Source organism: Neoarius graeffei, chromosome 17, assembly GCF_027579695.1.
Source record: "Neoarius graeffei isolate fNeoGra1 chromosome 17, fNeoGra1.pri, whole genome shotgun sequence".
Taxonomy (NCBI): Eukaryota; Metazoa; Chordata; class Actinopteri; order Siluriformes; family Ariidae; genus Neoarius; species Neoarius graeffei.
Window position 1 is genome coordinate 6,297,973 of NC_083585.1, and position 19,222 is coordinate 6,317,194.

Below are 19,222 nucleotides of genomic sequence, written 5' to 3' on the forward strand. Positions count from 1 at the left end.
AAGGGCCATTAGACCCCCACCTCTGTTCAGTGATGGCCGTTCCAGGTTGACAAAAATGGCTTCTTTAACTCCTCACTCATACCAACGATCCTCTCTGGCTAAAATGCATACGTTGCAATCCTGAAATGAGTGTCCTTTGTTGTTAAGATGAAGGTAGACAGCAGAGTCCTGGCCTGAGGAACTGGCTCTCCTGTGTTGAGCCATGCGCCTGTGAAGTGGTTGTTTTGTCTCCCCAATATATGAGACCATGCATTCCTCACTGCACTGAATGGCATACACTACATTGTCCTGTTTGTGTCTGGGTATTCTGTCCTTAGGGTGGACCAGTTTCTGCTTCAGAGTGTTACTGGGTCTGAAATGTACCGGAATGTTGTGTTTGGAGAAGATCCTCCTGAGTTTCTCAGATAGACCAGAAATGTAGGGAATGACAATGTTCTTCCATTTCAGGGGACCACCTCCTGATGGAGCTAGTTGTTGCAGGCTGCCTTTGAACCAGGGGTGTGTACTTCAGCTGTAGAGGAACCAGGTTGTGGTTAGACTTCCCTAGTGGGGGGAGGGGTGTGACTCTGTATGCATCTCTCATATTAGCATCCAGCAAGTCAATTATTCTGTTGTTCCTTGTTGGACAATCCACAGCCTGGTAAAAAGCAGCCAAAGTAGAGTCCAAAGTAGCGTGATTAAAGTCCCCAGAAATGATGATAAATGCCTCAGGGTGCTGTGTCTGCAGCCTTGCTGTGACAGAGTGAATCCTCTCACATGCAGCGCCTGCGTCTGCCCTCGGAGTGATGTAAACACAGATGGTGATCACGTGACTGAACTCCCTTGGCAGATAATATGGCCACAGGCTAACAGCTAGCAGCTCCAAGTCCAGGCAACATAAAACTGTCTTTATGGAGATATGTCCCGGGTTACACCAGTGGCTGTTAACATAAATGATGAGTCCCCCACCTTTGCTTTTCCGGCATGTGTGTGTCTCTGTCGGCTCTCACAGCAGTGAATCCCTGCAGGTCCATTTTAGCATCTTGTACGAGGTGTGTTAGCCATGTTTCCGTAAAGATAAATAAGTTGCTCTCCCGGTAAATCCGCTGGTAGTTCAGAGCGGAAAGCTCGTCGACTTTATTCAGCAGCGAGTTCACGTTCCCCATGATAACAGAGGGAATGGATGGTTTGCAGCACTGCTGGTTGTCCGTTAGCCTAGCCTTTAGCTTAGCCCCAGCTTTGCAGCCCCTGGGTTTCCTCCTCAACTCAGCTGGGATGGGGTGTTGTATCCCGGCTCGTCCCATTGTTTTCAGGGCCAGCAGCTCCTCTCTCGAATAAGTGAGAAAACTGGCTCCTGGTTGCATGTTAAAGTTAAAAATATCCATGTTATATAAGTAAAACACACTATGTGAAGACATAGTGTGTTTTACTTATATAACATGGATATTTTTAACTTTAACACGTTAACATTAATCCTGCTAACCAGTAAGAAGAGCAGAAAAGTAAAAAAAAAAAAAGGTCGAAAAAAGAGGTTTAAAAAGAGCTAAAAACTACAGAGCTACTGCAGAGGCAGCCATCTCACACAGTGCCCCACACTCAATACCATAGATGCTGTGATGATACTGCAATAAAGCCCAGATTCAAAATTGCAGAACTGGCCCATACCCATCTTCAAAATAAGTTGTTCCATGGTGGCAGTCACAAAGGGTTTGGGACATAAAAGCTGGCTTGCCTTCCTTTGAGACAGTCTCTGCATATCAGTTTGAAGTTGCCACTGAAGGATTCAAAGGTTCCACTGAGATTTGAACTCAGAGTCCCAAGTGTTAGCTATTACACCATGGAATCAAAGTTTATTAATGCACTTGTTTTAACCACCAAATTACTGGCATTGACCTGGCCAAAAAAAAAAAAAAAGAAACATCACACTGGCCACAGACTGAGATACACAGAAGCTACACTTCTCAATGCGGAAACCTGAGATTGAACCAGGAACCTTTAGAACCAACAGCTCATCCACCATTAAAATGCAACTCCAAGATGTTACTGTGACTCTTTGAGCTTGGGTTTGCGTTGAACAATTCTGACTGGTTATCTTCAGATTGCTAGCCATAGAGGCCTTCGACTGCTTTTTCAAGTGAATTTGTTCCCACAACATAGCCTTTAATCTGAGGAACCAGGCAACTGCTGTCTTAAGACGCCTCCAATCAGAGAAATACATGATGAACTGGGTAGCAGTATTAAACTTATCATGCACATTAATAACATTTGTGGTCACCTCACATCTAACCTCTGGATCGTTGAAGTCCACTGAAATGTCCAACACTACTTTGGGCCAATCCTCCTCATTCTTCCAAAGAAATGCAGGCCCCTCAAGCCACCGCTCATTCTTCAGCAAGTCTGCCACCTTCAATCCTCTTGATGCATCATCTGCTGGATTGTCTTTGGTGTGGACATGTCGCCACTGTGATGGCTCAGATGCTTCTCTAATGGCTGAGACTCTATATGCCACAAATGTTTGAAAACACCTATCCTCATTATTGATATACTTCAACACTGAAGTGCTGTCAGTCCAGAAAACTGAACCATCCAGTTGGAGTTTAAGCTCTGCCTTTAACATCAAATCTATTCTGACAGCAAGGACAGCTGCAGTCAATTCCAGTCAGGGAATGGTAGCAGCCTTCAGTGGAGTCACTCTGGCCTTACCCAGAAGAAAGGAAACCTGAATGTCACCATGCGGATGTATGTTGCAGTTCCATAGCCGCCTTCACTAGTATCTGCAAAGTGATGTAATTGAGCATACTTGATCTTGCCAAAATTTCCAGGCTTGATGCACCTGGTCACACTAAATGCTGCAAGCAGATCCAAGTTCTCCAACCCATGCTTTCCACTGATGTAAAATGTCATGTGGCAGATCATAATCCCAACCACATCTCCTCCTACACAGCTCTTGCTGCATCATCTTGACAAGGAAGGTGACAGGTGCCAGGAAACCCACATGATCGTACACCGAGCTGGTGACTGACAGCATACCATGTCTAGTGAGAGGCTGCTGCTTCATTTCCATCTTAACCCCTTGGCTGCCACCCATAATTAATTGTAATGTGCTGGGCATATAGGTCAAAATTGGGATATTTTGATAATCTTTCTCTAACTTGTTCAGAGCTTTATATTTTTAATATTTGTATAGAAAAATCACAAAAAACACTGTTGTAGAGTAAAAATAACTTTAGTAATCAAAAACAACTTCAAAAACATCCAAAAAAAAACCCCGGGTCTTGTCAATGAGAACCTGTCCATAAACATGAATTACTAGTACTTGAAAATACAATGTACATCAAGGGTCCATGTATTCCAGGTACCATTTCTATGATTGTCTTGGGTTTGACCCAACTGTGAATAGCGCTCATGATGTCCCAAATGAAAGGCAGACACACTAACCACTAGACCAACTCACAGTAACACAAGCCTCTGAAGTAAAAGTAATGTGCCATGTAAAGTACATAAAAGAAGGTGTTTATGACTAGTAGTGTACCTCATAAGGCACAGCGGTAAAAGATTTCATGATGTACATGACTCGTCCAAGGGCACTGAAGGGGTTAAACTTAAAAGAGTCTGTCTCCACACACCACTGCAGACCTAAAGCTCTTTACACTGGGAGTTGGTCTCGATCCAGGTCCAACTCCTTTAGGTCTTGAGCCCTTTTATCTTCTGCAATGGGCTGCAAAACAACATGGTTATTGATAATCCATTTTTCCAAGAGAAAACCCCCCTTAAGCATAAAGCAGTGAGTTCTTCAATCACATAGATAGCTTCTTGTGCCGTGACTTATCTCATCTCATTATCTGTAGCTGCTTTATCCTGTTCTACAGGGTCGCAGTCAAGCTGGAGCCTATCCCAGCTGACTAAGCCTATCCCAGCTGACTAGCCCTAACCCAGCTGACTACGGGCAAAAGGCAGGGTACACTCTGGACAAGTCACCAGGTCTTCACAGGGCTGACACACAGACAACCATTCACACTCAAACCTTTGGTCAATTTAGAGTCACCAGTTAACCTAACCTGCATGTCTTTGGGGGAAACTGGAGCACCCGGAGGAAACCCATGCGGACACGGGGAGAACATGCAAACTCCACACAGAAAGGCCCTCGCCAGCCACAGGGCTCGAACCTGGACCTTCTTGCTGTGAGGCAACAGTGCTAACCACTACACCACTGTGCCGCCTAGGAGAAACATAATATTAATTATTTGCTCTTTTATTATCAAGCACAAAACTATTGATAAATCGCAGCTTTTGGATCCCAGAAAAAGGCAGCCTTGCCCCAGGGCTCATCTCACATGACATCACACACAGAACCCCGATTATCTGGGTCATTTCGGTTCATCTGACTTCATGCTTGTTTACTCACTGAAATTGGATATTGTTGTTGGAATCTTACAAAAATAATGATGAGAAAGTGCTGTGTTGTGTTTGGATGTTCAAATTCATATACAACAGAACATTCAGTTCACGAATTTCGGAGAAATGACACTAAAGCAACAGTGGGTGAGGTTTGTGCAAAGAAGCAGGCAGATTTCATGTTGCCTACTAATAATAAATCTGATTCATCAAGTGTTCATCACTACCAGAACGATCACATTGTAATTATTGGAGCAAAAAAGAACCCCATTGACTTAATAAATTACATTTGATCTGACATTTGGGCAGTTAATCGATTCCCCTATTATCTCTCACACACACACAGAGAGTGCACCAGATGCAGGATTATGAGCAACATTTACATGCCCGTGACATCCGATCTTATCATATCTGATGCACTTTAACAGGAAGGAAAATGCCTGCGCGCAGTCATCATAATTAATTATTAACTCAAACATGTTAAATGCTCTCAGATTGCAATATTGCAAGACTTGATTTGTTTTTAGTTTTGTTCAGGAAAACATAATGAAAGGTAACCACTGTGTTCTGCACATCTCTCTATCTATCTCTCCATCTCACACGTGCTATAGAGGAAAACTGTCATGAACTGAGTGAACTGGCAGTTTCTCATGTTGGGGGCTTGAAAAGATAACCATTTACTCTGGAATATCCTTGATAACCTTCTGCCCAGGGTGGCATGGTGGTGTAGTGGTTGGCACTGTTGCCTCACAGCAAGAAGGTCCTGGGTTCGAGCCCCGGGGCCGGCGAGGGCCTTTCTGTGCGGAGTTTGCATGTTGTCCGCGTGGGTTTCCTTCGGGTGCTCCGGTTTCCCCCACAGTCCAAAGACATGCAGGTTAGGTTAACTGGTGACTCTAAATTGACCGTAGGTGTGAATGTGAGTGTGAATGGTTGTCTGTGTCTATGTGTCAGCCCTGTGATGACCTGGCGACTTGTCCAGGGTGTACCCCGCCTTTCGCCCGTAGTCAGCTGGGATAGGCTCCAGCTTGCCTGCGGCCCTGTAGAAGGATAAAGCGGCTAGAGATAATGAGATGAGATGAGAATTTTCTGCCCCCTTCATCCGACATATAAGAATCCCAGTCAGTATCAGAATTCTCTCCAAAACGTGATTCCATATTGAGAATGGTCTAACCACTGCTGCTCATGGGAATGAAATTGATACCTGAATTGTTACACATGTGATGTCACGCACCCCTTCAGGATCTTCCAGTTCAGTCTTGGCAGATTCCATGAAAATCGGCTGATCTTATTGATTTTACATCAATTTATGGCCTTTTGGATCAGCTATGGTTCGAAAACACATGGTCAATCAACATAATGATTGTTGCTTTGTACAAGGAAAGAAGTGTGGTTTAGGGACATTACATACATTTTAAGAATGCAGCCAAGTAAAACCACGTGGTTCAGGCTTCCTTTATTTTTCTTTCCAACAGGAGGTTGATGTTTTAAAGTTGAGGCTCTCTGGGATTTTAACCCAACACCTCACAGCAAGATTCATACCCCTAAACCAACGAGCCAAGCAACCCACCCACAAGCTAGCATGTGCTGCTGGAATTCCATTATAGCCTGAAAAAGTATATCTTTTCATGTCTGCAGGATCATGCTGAACATTTCAGACGGTTGCACTGGATATTCCAGGGAAAGCAGGTTCATGTTACCTTTGCCTTCTTCAGAAAATCTGTATGGCTTCACTGATTCCACTGTCTTCAACCAGGGCTACAAACAAATTGTCTTGGTATGTGAGACAAATTCGGTAGCAGGGGTTGTGATTCCAAGAAGAGTCACTACAAGCTGTCTGCTATCCTAACGAACAGGAAAATCCTTTTTTGATGTGGCCATGATTTATGTCTACTGCAATAATTCCATTGAATACATTTTGTTGGAAAGGAGACATCTAAAACAGGGTTAATGGTGACAGATTCATCTTCAATTTGGTGTTTTTGTTTGTTTGTTTGTTTTAATCATATTTATTTATAACCAAGTTTATCTTGGTTAAAAAAAACTCCTTGAAACAAGGTCTCATTAATAAAATGGGATATGACATCGAAATACATTTCTTTCAATTAGGTCACTTGTTTTACCATCAGATCTACTCATAACTAGTTGCAGTATCTGAGCTCCTGCCATCTGGAAAAAAGGTACCGAAACATTCAGGCCTTCACAGCTCGGCTCTGTAACAGTTTCTTCCCTCATGCCATCAGACTCCTCAACTCTGAGGGACTGGACTGATTCTCACGGACTGTTGATCACACCACTCACACTGCAGTCTTTTGCACAGTGGACAATAATGCACTCTTGCCTTACAATGTTTACAATGTCTCTCTCACACATAAGTTTTACATGACATGAAAGGAGAGGAGGAGAGGAGAGGAGAGGAGAGGAGATGGGCAGGAGAGGAAATGAAGAGGAGAGGAGACGAGATGGGGAGGAGAGGAAATGGAGATGATGATGAGGAGGAGAGAAAGACATGAGAGGAGAGGAGAGGAGAGGAGAGGAGAGGAGAGGAGAGGAGAGGAGAGGATGAGAGCAAGACATGAAAGGAGAGTAGATGAGGAGGAGATGAAGAGGAGAGGAGGGAAAGACATGAAAGGAGATGGAGAGGAGGAGGAGAGGAGATGGAGAGGAGGGAAAGACATGAAAGGAGATGGAGAGGAGATGGAGAGGAGAGGAGGAGAGAAAGACATGGGAGGAAAGGAGATGGGGAGGAGAGGAGATGAGGAGAGAAAGAGAGGAGAGGAGGAGATGAGATGGAGAGGGGAGCAGATGAGGAGGAGAGAAAGACATGAGAGGAGAAGAGGAGATGAGATGGAGAGGAGCAGATGATGAGGAGGGAAAGACATGAGAGGAGGGGAGGAGATGAGGAGGAGAGAAAAACATGAGAGGAGGAGAGGGGAGCAGATGAGGAGAGGAGATGGAGAGGAGAAGAGAAGGAGAGAAAGACATGGGAGGAAACGAGGAGAGGTGAGGAGGACATGATATAAGAAGGAGAAGAGATGAATTGGAGAGGAGAAGAGGACAGGTGATGAGGAGGGGAGGAGGGAAAGACATGAGAGGAGAGGAGGTTGAGCAGGGAGCAGATTAGGAGGAGATGAGAGGAGGAGAGGGGAGAAGAGAAGGAAATTGGAGGACAGGAGATGAGGAGGAGAGGAGATTAAGTGTAAAGGAGAGAAGGACATAACAGGAGAGGTGGAGAAGGGATGAAGAGGAGAGGGGAGCAGATGAGGAGTGAGGAGGAGAGGAGATGATGAGGAAAAGATAAATTTATTTTCTCAATTTTCAATCATTCAATTATGAAAAAAATAATCATCTTCAAAGCAGACATATGAAAAAAAAAATAAACATTCAATGGATCACATCAACTCCACAGAAAAAATAAATTGATTTTCTTTCACAGAAAACATCACCACAAACACAGATCATGCTGAACTGATCCAGATCCTGGTATGAGGTGAGAGTTTGTGTATCCATGTGAATACCTTGAATTGATCAATCATTTAATAACATACCTGGCAGTTTTGGAAGAATTCTTCTTGCTGTTACCCAGGGTACTCAATGAGGCAGCAGACAACAGCATCCCTTTTTTACTCAGTGCTCTGGGACTGTAAGGAGGTGAATTTTAGTGAGAAGACTTACAGTTGAAATCAGAAGTTTACATACACTTAGGTTGAAGTCATTAAAGCTCATTTTTTGGCCAATCCACAGATTTCATGCTCACAAACTATAACTTGGCAAGTTGGTTAGGACCTCTACTTTGTGTATGACACAAGAAATGTTTCCAACAAATTTAATTTCACTTTATCACAATCCCATTGGGGCGGCACGGTGGTGTAGTGGTTAGCGCTGTCGCCTCACAGCAAGAAGGTCCTGGGTTCGAGCCCCATGGCCGGCGAGGGCCTTTCTGTGTGGAGTTTGCATGTTCTCCCCGTGTCCGCGTGGGTTTCCTCCGGGTGCTCCGGTTTCCCCCACAGTCCAAAGACATGCAGGTTAGGTTAACTGGTGACTCTAAATTGACTGTAGGTGTGAGTGTGAATGGTTGTCTGTGTCTATGTGTCAGCCCTGTGATGACCTGGCGACTTGTCCAGGGTGTACCCTGCCTTTCGCCCGTAGTCAGCTGGGATAGGCTCCAGCTTGCCTGCAACCCTGTAGAACAGGATAAAGCGGCTAGAGATAATGAGATGAGAGACAATTCCATTGGATCAGAAGTTTCCATGAAACATGATGCCATCTCCTGTGCACCAGTTCCTCCTGCAGCAAAACACCCCAACATCATGATGCTGCCTGACACCCCCCAGTACTTCAAAGGTGGGATTGTGTTCTTTGTGTGGGTAGCTTTGTGGTGTAGTGGTTACCACTGTCACCTCACAGCAAGAAGGTTCTGGGTTCAAGCTGGGATGGGCTCCAGCTTGCCTGTTACCCTGCACAGGATAAGTGGTAATGGATGAATGGATTCATCACAGTTCCACTGGGTCAGAAGTTTACATGAAATGTGATGTAATTTCCTGTGGACCAGTTCTTCCTGGTTTGAGCCCAGTGGCTGACAGGGGCCTTTCTATGTAGAATTTGCATGTTCTCCCTGTGTCGGCATGGGTTTCCACTAGGTGCTCTGATTTCCCCCACAGTCCAAAGACATGTGGTTAGGTTAACATGGGGCAGCCTTGGGCTGAAGTACCCTTGAGCAAGGCACCTAACCCCCAACTGCTCCCTGGATGCTATCAAAGATCCTGGTCAGTGAATAAGGAAAATCAGAGTTGATTTCATGATTTTTTAACATATTTCACCATGTGGTTCTTAAACACAAAACATAAAAACACATAATTAAACAAGTGCCCTGACTTGTATACATATATTCATTCACTTTCTGTACCCATGAGCTATCTCAGGGTAACCTAGACACATCCACACCACTGGGCTATTGAGAGTTGTCATGTGACCTAATCCACATGGCACAGTGGTTAGCATGGTTGCCTCACAGCAAGAAGGTTCTGGGTTTGAACCCAGTAGCCAGTGTGAGGGAAATTTAATGGATGAACATTATTATTCTTCTCTGTGTTTCTGTATGTTGAGCTAAAGTGGCTTAGTTACTGAGAAGAGATGTTTTCCACATGCTGTAATCCCTTTTCTGTGACCTTGGTGGTAATGAGCAGGGTGCTTGAGTTCATCTTGTCTTACTAACCCAGTCTTTCATTCGAAACTCACATTGATAACATCACCCGGATAGCTTTCTTTCATCTCAGAAATATTGCAAAGATAAGAAATTTAATGTCATTGCATGATGCAGAAAAACTAGTCCATGCTTTCGTTACCTCCAGGTTGGATTATTGTAATGCCTTACTGTCTGGATGTTCCAATAAGTGCATAAATAAGCTCCAGTTAGTTCAAAATGCAGCAGCAAGAGTCCTTACTAGAACTAGAAAATATGACCACATCACGCCTGTCTTATCCACACTGCATTGGCTCCCAATCAAATTTCGTATTGATTATAAAATATTACTATTGACCTTTAAAGCACTGAATGGTCTCGCACCACAGTACCTGAGTGAGTTTCTGCTCCTCTATGACCCGCCACGCCTACTTAGATCAAAAGGTGCAGGCTATCTGCTGGTACCTCGTATAGTGAAGGCTACATCAGGGGGCAGAGCCTTTTCTTACAAAGCCCCACAGTTATAGAACAGCCTTCCAAGTAATGTTCGGGAATCAGACACAGTCTCAGCATTTAAGTCTAGGCTGAAAACATATCTGTTTAGTCAAACCTTTTGTTAATGGTGTTTATGAGGTAAAGGTGTAGATCTCGAGGGTCCTCAGACATAGAGTGTTTTGGTAAACTGGGATGTATGGATGCTGTCAGTCCCCACTCGCTTGCTCACTCGAGTTTGTTGATGGTGTAGTGGCTGGCTGCTTTATGTCCCGGGGCTCCCTCATGCCTGTGTTACCTTCTGGCTCTCTCCTTTTAGTTATGCTGTCTTAGTTAGTTGCCGGAGTCCCTGCTTGTACTCGGTGCAATATGTATACTGCTCCTACTTATTCAGGTGACATTGGGCATACCTAACAACCTGTGTTTTCTTTCCCTCCCCCACCCCATATCTGTCCCTCTGAGTTACATGGAGTCAACAGGAAATCTTTTGGTGGAGAGGGTGGAGACCTCAACTGGCTATCGTAGCCTGCAGGGAATTGGCTGTCAGACTTCTGTCGCATGTCCCAGACCCGGTGAAATGTAACTGAATTGTCTTGGCCAGCCCTAAGGGTCCCATCTGCATCTCATCATTGCTGAGGAGTGTGCTCCCATCACCCAATCAAGCATCCAGCCAGAGCAGGTCATGATATTTTTTTTACCATATTAACATGCCATTGTTGTGTGTTATGCCTGATGTCAAGACTCTCGTCTCTGCGAGCCTACCACACAGATTTAATACTTGTCATTTTTAGGGCATACCTAACAACATGTGTTTTCTTTCTCTCTCTTTCCCCCCCCCAATCTGTCCCTCTGAGTTACATGTTGGTCCTGGGATTGAGATGCTGGCCTCTTCTGCCCCTCGGACCTGCTTGATCCATCATGGTGCCCTGTGTCTGGTCGGACTTTTATCGCATCGCTCCTATGAAGGACAGCCCCATGAGGATAGTTGAGGGTTATACCTGGAGGATGCTCTTGACTCTTACAGTAATGCTTTTATGGCTGAGGACTACAGTTGTCTTGCTAACTTTAGGACTGCAGTTATCATGAATCAGTTTTGCACTCAAGTTTCCATCAATGAAGAGTTATAACATCAACGAAACTGTCCTCATGTTAAAACTGTTAATATTATAGTCAGGCTGTCTGTTGTTGCCCAAATGAGGATGGGTTCCCTTTTGAGTCTGGTTCCTCTCGAGGTTTCTTCCTCATGTCGTCTGAGGGAGTTTTTCCTTGCCACCGTCACCACAGGCTTGCTCATTGGGGATAGATTAGGGGTAAAATTAGCTCATGTTTTAAGTTGTTCAAATTCTGTAAAGCTGCTTTGCGACAATGTTTATTGTTAAAAGTGCTATACAAATAAACTTGACTTGACTTGACATATGAGGACATAGTCTGAGGCACTGATGAATAAGTGTGACATTTTGATTGGTTGTGTTTGAAATAGGAAATCAAGTTACTTCCTGTTAGATTTTCGTGTGTTAGGTAGAGAATTGTGTGTATTGATTTGCAGAAAGTGAATAGCTAAATTGAAAACTGTGTCAAGGCTGAGAATTAGTTTATGGTTTTGCTGACTTGAGGTGGAGTTGTGAAGTTTGAGTGACAGTTTAGAAATAGTGTAATATATAAAGGTTTTGTGTGGAAGCAATTGTCTCGTCTCGTCTCGTCTTCTTCCGCTTATCCGGGACCGGGTCGCGGAGGCAGCAGTCTAAGCATGGAAGCCCAAACTTCCCTTTCCCCAGACACCTCGGCCAGCTCCTCGGGAAGAACACCGAGGCGTTCCCAGGCCAGCCGAGAGACATAGTCCCTCCAGCGTGTCCTGGGTCTTCCCCGGGGCCTCCTCCCGGGGGGACATGCCTGGAACACCTCCCCAGGGAGGCGTCCAGGAGGCATCCGAAAAAGATGCCCGAGCCACCTCAGCTGGTTCCTCTCGATGTGGAGGAGCAGCGGCTCTACTCCGAGCTCCTCCCGAGTGACTGTGCTTCTCACCCTATCGCTAAGGGAGCGCCCAGCCACCCTGCGAAGGAAACTCATTTCAGCCGCTTGTATCCGTGATCTTGTTCTTTCTGTCATTACCCAAAGCTCATGACCATAGGTGAGAGTCGGAACGTAGATCGACCGGTAAATTGAGAGCTTCGCCTTTTGGCTCAGCTCCTTCTTCACCAAGACGGACCGGTAAAGCGACCGCATCACTGCGGAGGCTGCACCAATCCGCCTGTCGATCTCACGCTCCATCCTTCCCTCACTCGTGAACAAGATCCCGAGATACTTAAACTCCTCCACTTGAGGCAGGACTTCTCCACCAACCTGGAGAGGGCAAGCCACCCTTTTCCGGTCGAGAACCATGGCCTCGGACTTGGAGGTGCTGATTCTCATCCCAGCCGCTTCACACTCGACTGCAAACCACCCCAGTGCATGCTGAAGGTCCTGGTTTGAAGAAGCCAACAGGACAACATCATCCGCAAAAAGCAGAGATGAAATCCTGTGGTTCCCAAACAGGATTCCTTCTGGCCCCTGGCTGCGCCTAGAAATTTTGTCCATAAAAATTATGAACAGAACCGGTGACAAAGGGCAGCCCTGCCGGAGTCCAACATGCACTGGGAACAGGTCTGACTTACTGCCAGCAATGCGAACCAGACTCCTGCTCCATTCGTACAGGGACCGGACAGCCCTTAGCAAAGAGCCCCGAACCCCATACTCCCGAAGCACCCCCCACAGAATACCACGGGGGACACGGTCGAATGCCTTCTTCAGTTCCACAAAGCACATGTGGACTGGTTGGGCAAACTCCCATGAACCCTCGAGCACCCTATGAAGGGTATAGAGCTGGTCCAGTGTTCCGCGACCAGGACGAAAACCGCATTGTTCCTCCTGGATCCGAGGTTCGACTATTGGTCGAATTCTCCTCTCCAGTACCCTGGAGTAAACTTTCCCTGGGAGGCTGAGAAGTGTGATTCCCCTATAATTGGAGCACACTCTCCGGTCCCCTTTCTTAAAAAGAGGGACCACCACCCCAGTCTGCCACTCCAGAGGCACTGTCCCCAACCGCCACGCGATGTTGCAGAGGCGTGTCAACCAAGACAGCCCCACAACATCCAGAGACTTGAGATACTCAGGGCGGATCTCATCCACCCCCGGTGCCCTGCCACCGACGAGCTTGCAAACCACCTCAGTGACTTCGGCTTGGGTAATGGACGAGTCCACCTCTGAGTCATCAGCCTCAGTCTCCTCAGTGGAAGACATGACGGTGGGATTGAGGAGATCCTCAAAGTATTCCTTCCACCGCCCGACAATGTCCCCAGTCGAGGTCAACAGCTCCCCACCTGCACTGTAAACAGTGTTGGCAGAGTACTGCTTCCCCCTCCTGAGGCGCCGGACAGTTTGCCAGAATTTCTTCAAGGCCGACCGATAGTCCTTCTCCATGGCCTCCCCGAACTCCTCCCAGTTCCAAGTTTTTGCCTCCACAACTGCCCGAGCTGCAGCACGCCTGGCCTGCCGATACCCCTCGGCTGCCTCAGGAGTCCTGGAGGTCAACATGGCCCGATAGGACTCCTTCTTCAGCTTGACGGCATCCCTTACTTCCGGTGTCCACCACTGGGTTCGGGGATTGCCGCCACGACAGGCACCGGAGACCTTGCGGCCACAGCTCCGAACAGCTGCGTCCACAATGGAGATAGAGAACATGGTCCACTCAGACTCAATGTCCCCCGCCTCCCTCGGAAGCTGGGAAAAGCTCTCCCGGAGGTGGGAGTTAAAGACCTCCCTAACAGAGTGCTCGGCCAGACATTCCCAGCAGACCCTCACCATACGTTTGGGCCTGCCAGGTCTGTCCAGCTTCCTCCTCCGCCAGCGGATCCAACTCACCACCAGGTGGTGATCAGTTGACAGCTCAGCCCCTCTCTTCACCCGAGTGTCCAAGACATAGGACCGGAGATCAGATGAAACGACTACAAAGTCGATCATCGACCTCCGACCTAAGGTGTCCTGGTGCCACGTGCACTTATGGACACCCCTATGCTCGAACATGGTGTTCGTTATGGACAAACTGTGACTAGCACAGAAGTCCAATAACAAAACACCACTCGGGTTCAGATCGGGGAGGCCGTTCCTCCCAACCACGCCCCTCCAGGTGTCACTGTCATCGCCCACGTGAGCATTGAAGTCCCCCAGTAGCACAATGGAGTCCCCAGTCTGAGCACCCCTCAGTACCTCTCCCAGGGACTCCAAGAAGGCCGGATACTCTATACTGCTATTTGGCCCGTAGGCACAAACAACAGCAAGAGCCCTCTCCCCAATCCGATGGCGCAGAGAGGCGACCCTCTCGTTCACTGGGGTAAACTCCAACACATGGCGGCTGAGCTGGGGAGCTATAAGCAAGCCCACACCAGCCCGCCGCCGCTCACCACGGGCGACTCCAGAGAAGTGGAAAGTCCAGCCCCTCTCGAGGAGCTGGGTTCCAGAGCCCAAGCTGTGCGTGGAGGTGAGCCCGACTATCTCTAGTCGGTACCTCTCAACCTCCCACACAAGCTCAGGCTCCTTCCCCCCCAGTGAAGTGACATTCCATGTCCCAACAGCCAGCCGCTGTGTCTGGGGATCAGGTCGTCAAGGCCCCTGCCTTCGACTGCCACCCAATCCACACTGCACCAAACCCCTACTGCTACCTCTGTGGGTGGTGAACCCACAGGAGGTCGGGCCCACGTCACCTCTTCGGGCTGAGTCCGGCCGGGCCCCATGGGCAAAGGCCCGGCCACCAAGCACTCGCATACGAGCCCCAACCCCGGGCCTGGCTCCAGGGTGGGGCCCCGGCTGCGTCCTACCGGGCGACGTCACGGTCCTGGATTTTTTCTCCATAGGGGGTTTTTTGGTGACAACATAGCTCCTAGGATCATTCAAGCACACAAACTCCTCCACCACAATAAGGTGGCAGTTCTAGGAGGGGGTGGAAGCAATTGAAAAACTGTAAATAGTATTATTGAAAACATATTTTTTAGAAGTTACACACTTGTTTCAAAAATTGTTACAAGTTTATTTAATCATTTTTACTGTTTCAGTATCTGCAGCTGCTGCTTCCCAGCCATCCAGCAGCATACCACAGGCTTCCACTTGCACCCCATTGTCATCATGGAGTCAAGAAGCCAGAAGAAAGGCAAAGGCTCGGGCCTATGCAACTTTTCCACACAGTCCTTGCAGACTCGTAGAGACTCTGAATGATATTGTACATTCCCTTGCACCTCGTAAGAAGCAGCTATTCAAAACGCTCCAGCCAGAGTCATTAGAACACAGGATCGGGAAATATGTGATATTTGAGCTGAAAAAGAACAACACCAGGTGAAATAAAGATCTGCTTCACACTCGCCATGTTCTCCTCAATACCTGTCAAAAATACCTGAATCTTTGAGGATCCAGCAGCATCCTAGCAGTCAGCAAGGGGAGCATTTTGTCACTGGCTGCATCAAAGCACATGAAACGAGAGAAGATGAAAAAAAGAGATTGAGGAATATTACAAAAGTGTTTCCTGCCCTATCCCTGACAAAAAGCTTGTCTCATCAAAATCTGGCCAGGCTGCATCACTGTTGACAAAGCCCTTGAGAGAAGTCTACGATGACTTTGTTGCCGCACAACCAGCAGAGTCAACGAAGGTCAGCTTCTCTCACTTTGCCAAGTGTAAACCCAGGTACATTTATCCACAGCAAGATTGGCGGCTGAGAATGTGTCTGTGTGAGTATTGCACAAACGTTGACCTGAAGCTTCATACCCTAAATGCCATCACTGGAAGGACAGACAGTGCTGCTCGCATCAGGCATGGCTACCATGCCATCGATCTCCTGACCTGTGGTCAGGATGACGGAATATGGCAAAAGAAGTGTGCATACAGGGAGTGTGTAGAGTGCCAAGACCAGACACCGAAGCAGCACACAGCGCGGCTCCTACAACATCAGCACCCCCTGACCTGATTGTAATCAAAATATAATTTAACTTTAAGTTGTGAGAATGATTACATTTTAGTGCAGTGTGTAAATCTGCAACTTGTTCAGATCTGATATAAGTAACGATAGCTTCACTGTAAAAAGAAACTAGTAAAGGAAAAAAGTTTCCATGTTACATGAGTGATGAAAAAGCAAATAATTGAATAAATCAGTGGGATATTGTGACAGTTTCAAACTTTTGTCTGTGTATTACTATTATGCTAATTGATAATTTAGTACAAAAGGGGTGTATCTACATGATATCCTGCAAGCACAACAAAGTAAAGTTTAATAAAATGTATGATAACTGATGAACATTCAAAACTAAGGAGTAAAATTTTAAAATAATGATAACAAATGTTTGTTTTTCTGTCCAATAATTGCATTTAAAGAAACAAATATATGCACAGAAAAAGATATTCCTTGCTTATAAAAGAGGGTTTTTAAATGCATACGTTTCCATGTTATGCGTGTGAACTTCAGAACATCGTTAAAATTTTCCACAGTGGAGGCCAGATAAAGCAAGTTGCTATATTTATTCTTATTAAACATGACAAAAGAAACACTGAGTGTTAAGTAAATGCAAAAAAAAATTGTAAAATTAGAAAATTTATTTTTTGACCATAATGTCCCAAATGAGAGACCAGTTTCTGAGACGGACCCATATACCGTACAAACTACTTGCCACTAATGTTTCCTTCAGATCATAAGGAACAGGTGCATATAAATTACAACAAAAACAAACAAAAGAAAAAACACATTTATGAGGCTCAGGCTTTTCTTGTAAATCATGCTCTTCAATTATGTTTAAAAGTTTAATTGCATCTTTCGTTTTCGTGACCTGAATGGCTTTAGTGTAAGAAAGAAACTCATTATGAAATCCACAACACCTGGGTTTCACCTTCATGTACTTCTATCTGTGCATATAGAATTTACAAAGGATAATAATGACATTCACCAAAAAGTCATTTTTCCTGTTGTCCATAAACAATGTCCTTTTGAGTAAAGTTTTCCATCTGTGGATATAGAATTTACAAAGGATAATAATGACATTCACCAAAAAGTCATTTTCCCTGTTGTCCATAAACAATGTCCTTTTGAGTAAAGTTTTCCAACTGAAAAACCTTCAGGTCAAGCCAGTCATGTTCATCCAGTCACAAGGCATCTGCAGACATACACTGGAAAAATAAATGATCAGAGGTTTCATTATTTTCACAAAACACACAATTCCTGGTTTCAACAATTAACCACTGTTGCAACAGATCACTGGATGGTACACTCCATTTAGAGTTTGAAAATGTATTTCTCTGGCTTTGGGATTTATCAGGAATTGTACATATTTTCTTTGTAAAATATTAAGTTATTTTTGAGTAAATTTGTAAGATGGAATTTCTATAACAAATGGGGTACAACACTGATTCTTTATTGTCATTGCACATTACTATACAACAAAACACTGTTTGAGGACTCAGATCACAGCAGCATATCAGTAAATTATATATACAACCTTTTAAAAGCAGCATAGTGGCATATAAGCAGTAGTATAAATTGTAGTATGTAATTATTTAATGTAGCCAAACACAGTAAGGTGCAGAGTGAGAGTCCAAGTCCAGATCAAGCCTCCAGAAGAGCTTTTACAGCCCTGGGGAAGAAGCTATTTTGGTGTCTTGCTGTTTGTGACTTTCTGACCTTAAGCCTTCCAGAGGGAAGGGTGTCAAAAAGACATTGTCCGGGGTGAGTGCAGTCAGTCCTAATCTTTGTGGCTCTGTTTCTCAGCCTGGCAGAGTAGATCTGTTCCAGGGATTGGAGAGGGGTACCAATGATTTTAGATGGCATCCTGATGATCCACTGCAGATCTTTCCTCTCCTCTGAGGTGCAGCTGGAGAACCACACTATGCATCCATAGCTCAGAACACTTTGTATGGTGCACTTGTAGAAGTTGGTGAGCGCAATCCGGATCAGGGACGGGACTTCCATCTTGCCGGCATTCACTTCCTGGTCTGCTCTGCTGTGTAGAAGGGGACTTTGCCAGAACATCTTGTTTGTTTCTTGTGCCATTTTTTTGCTTCCTGGATTTCTGCTCTCAGCAGCACGGTGGTGTAATGGTTAGCGCTGTCGCCTCACACCAAGAAGGTCTGGGTTCAAGCCCCGTGGCCGACGAGGGCCTTTCTGTGTAAAGTTTGCATGTTCTCCCAGTGTCCGCGTGGGTTTCCTCTGGGTGCTCCGGTTTCCCCCACAGTCCAAAAACATGCAGGTTAGGTTAACTGGTGACACTAAATTGACCGTAGGTGTGAATGGTTGTCTGTGTCTATGTGTCAGCCCTGTGATGACCTGGCGACTTGTCCAGGGTGAACCCTGCCTTTCACCCGTAGTCAGCTGGGATAGGCTCCAGCTTGCCTGCGACCCTGTAGAACAGGATAAAGCGGCTAGAGATAATAAGATGAGATTTCTGCTCTCTGTTTTGCCTAGTCTTGTCACAGTTTTTTGCACTATGTTTTTTGTCTCCAATTTTTGTCAGAACTATTTTTCATGTTTTTTCATATTAGCTCTTTGTCTACCTCGTTGTTGTCTGGATTATTTTGCTATTTTTGTTCGCTGACTTTTTTTGGACTTTAATTAAATCATTTTTTATTCATTGGATTTTCTGGTTTGTGTTCTGCTATTGGATCCTAACTCACCACATCTTGCTACCCTTAACAGTTTTATTCTCTGCTGGCTGTACAACAAATTGCCCCTCACAGGGATAATAAAGTTTACTATACTATAATGCATCAATCAAGTGGAAGTGAGTAGGGGGAGGGCAAAGTAGCTAGTTTCGGAAAGGGCCACAGAGTGCTTCCACTGGCGATGCACACAGCTGTGTGCATATTTTGCTCTCCCATACAATCCTGAGTGCTTGTACATTTTCTCTATGATTGGAGGCCTTGAATACGTACTCTTGTGTGATTATAAAATAGAGAAACTTCCCCTAATCCTGTCCAATTTCCATAAACAAATGCTCTTGGTATGGTCACTAACTTATAAATACAACTTCTCCCCACATATGGCCCTTTTCCACTACCCTTTTTCAGCTCACTTCAGCTCGCTTCAGCTCACTTCAGCCCGACATGGCTCGCGTTTCGACTACCTCAGAACAGCACGACTCAGCTCGCTTCAGCCCTGCTTAGCACCCAAAACT

At 45.7% G+C, this 19,222-nt stretch overlaps 1 pseudogene; it reads left to right on the forward strand.

Annotated features, from left to right (window-relative positions):
- The first annotated feature begins 12,118 nt into the window (after positions 1–12,118).
- Positions 12,119–19,222, forward strand: part of LOC132864570 (zinc finger protein 271-like) — a 133,724-nt pseudogene continuing 126,620 nt past the window's right edge.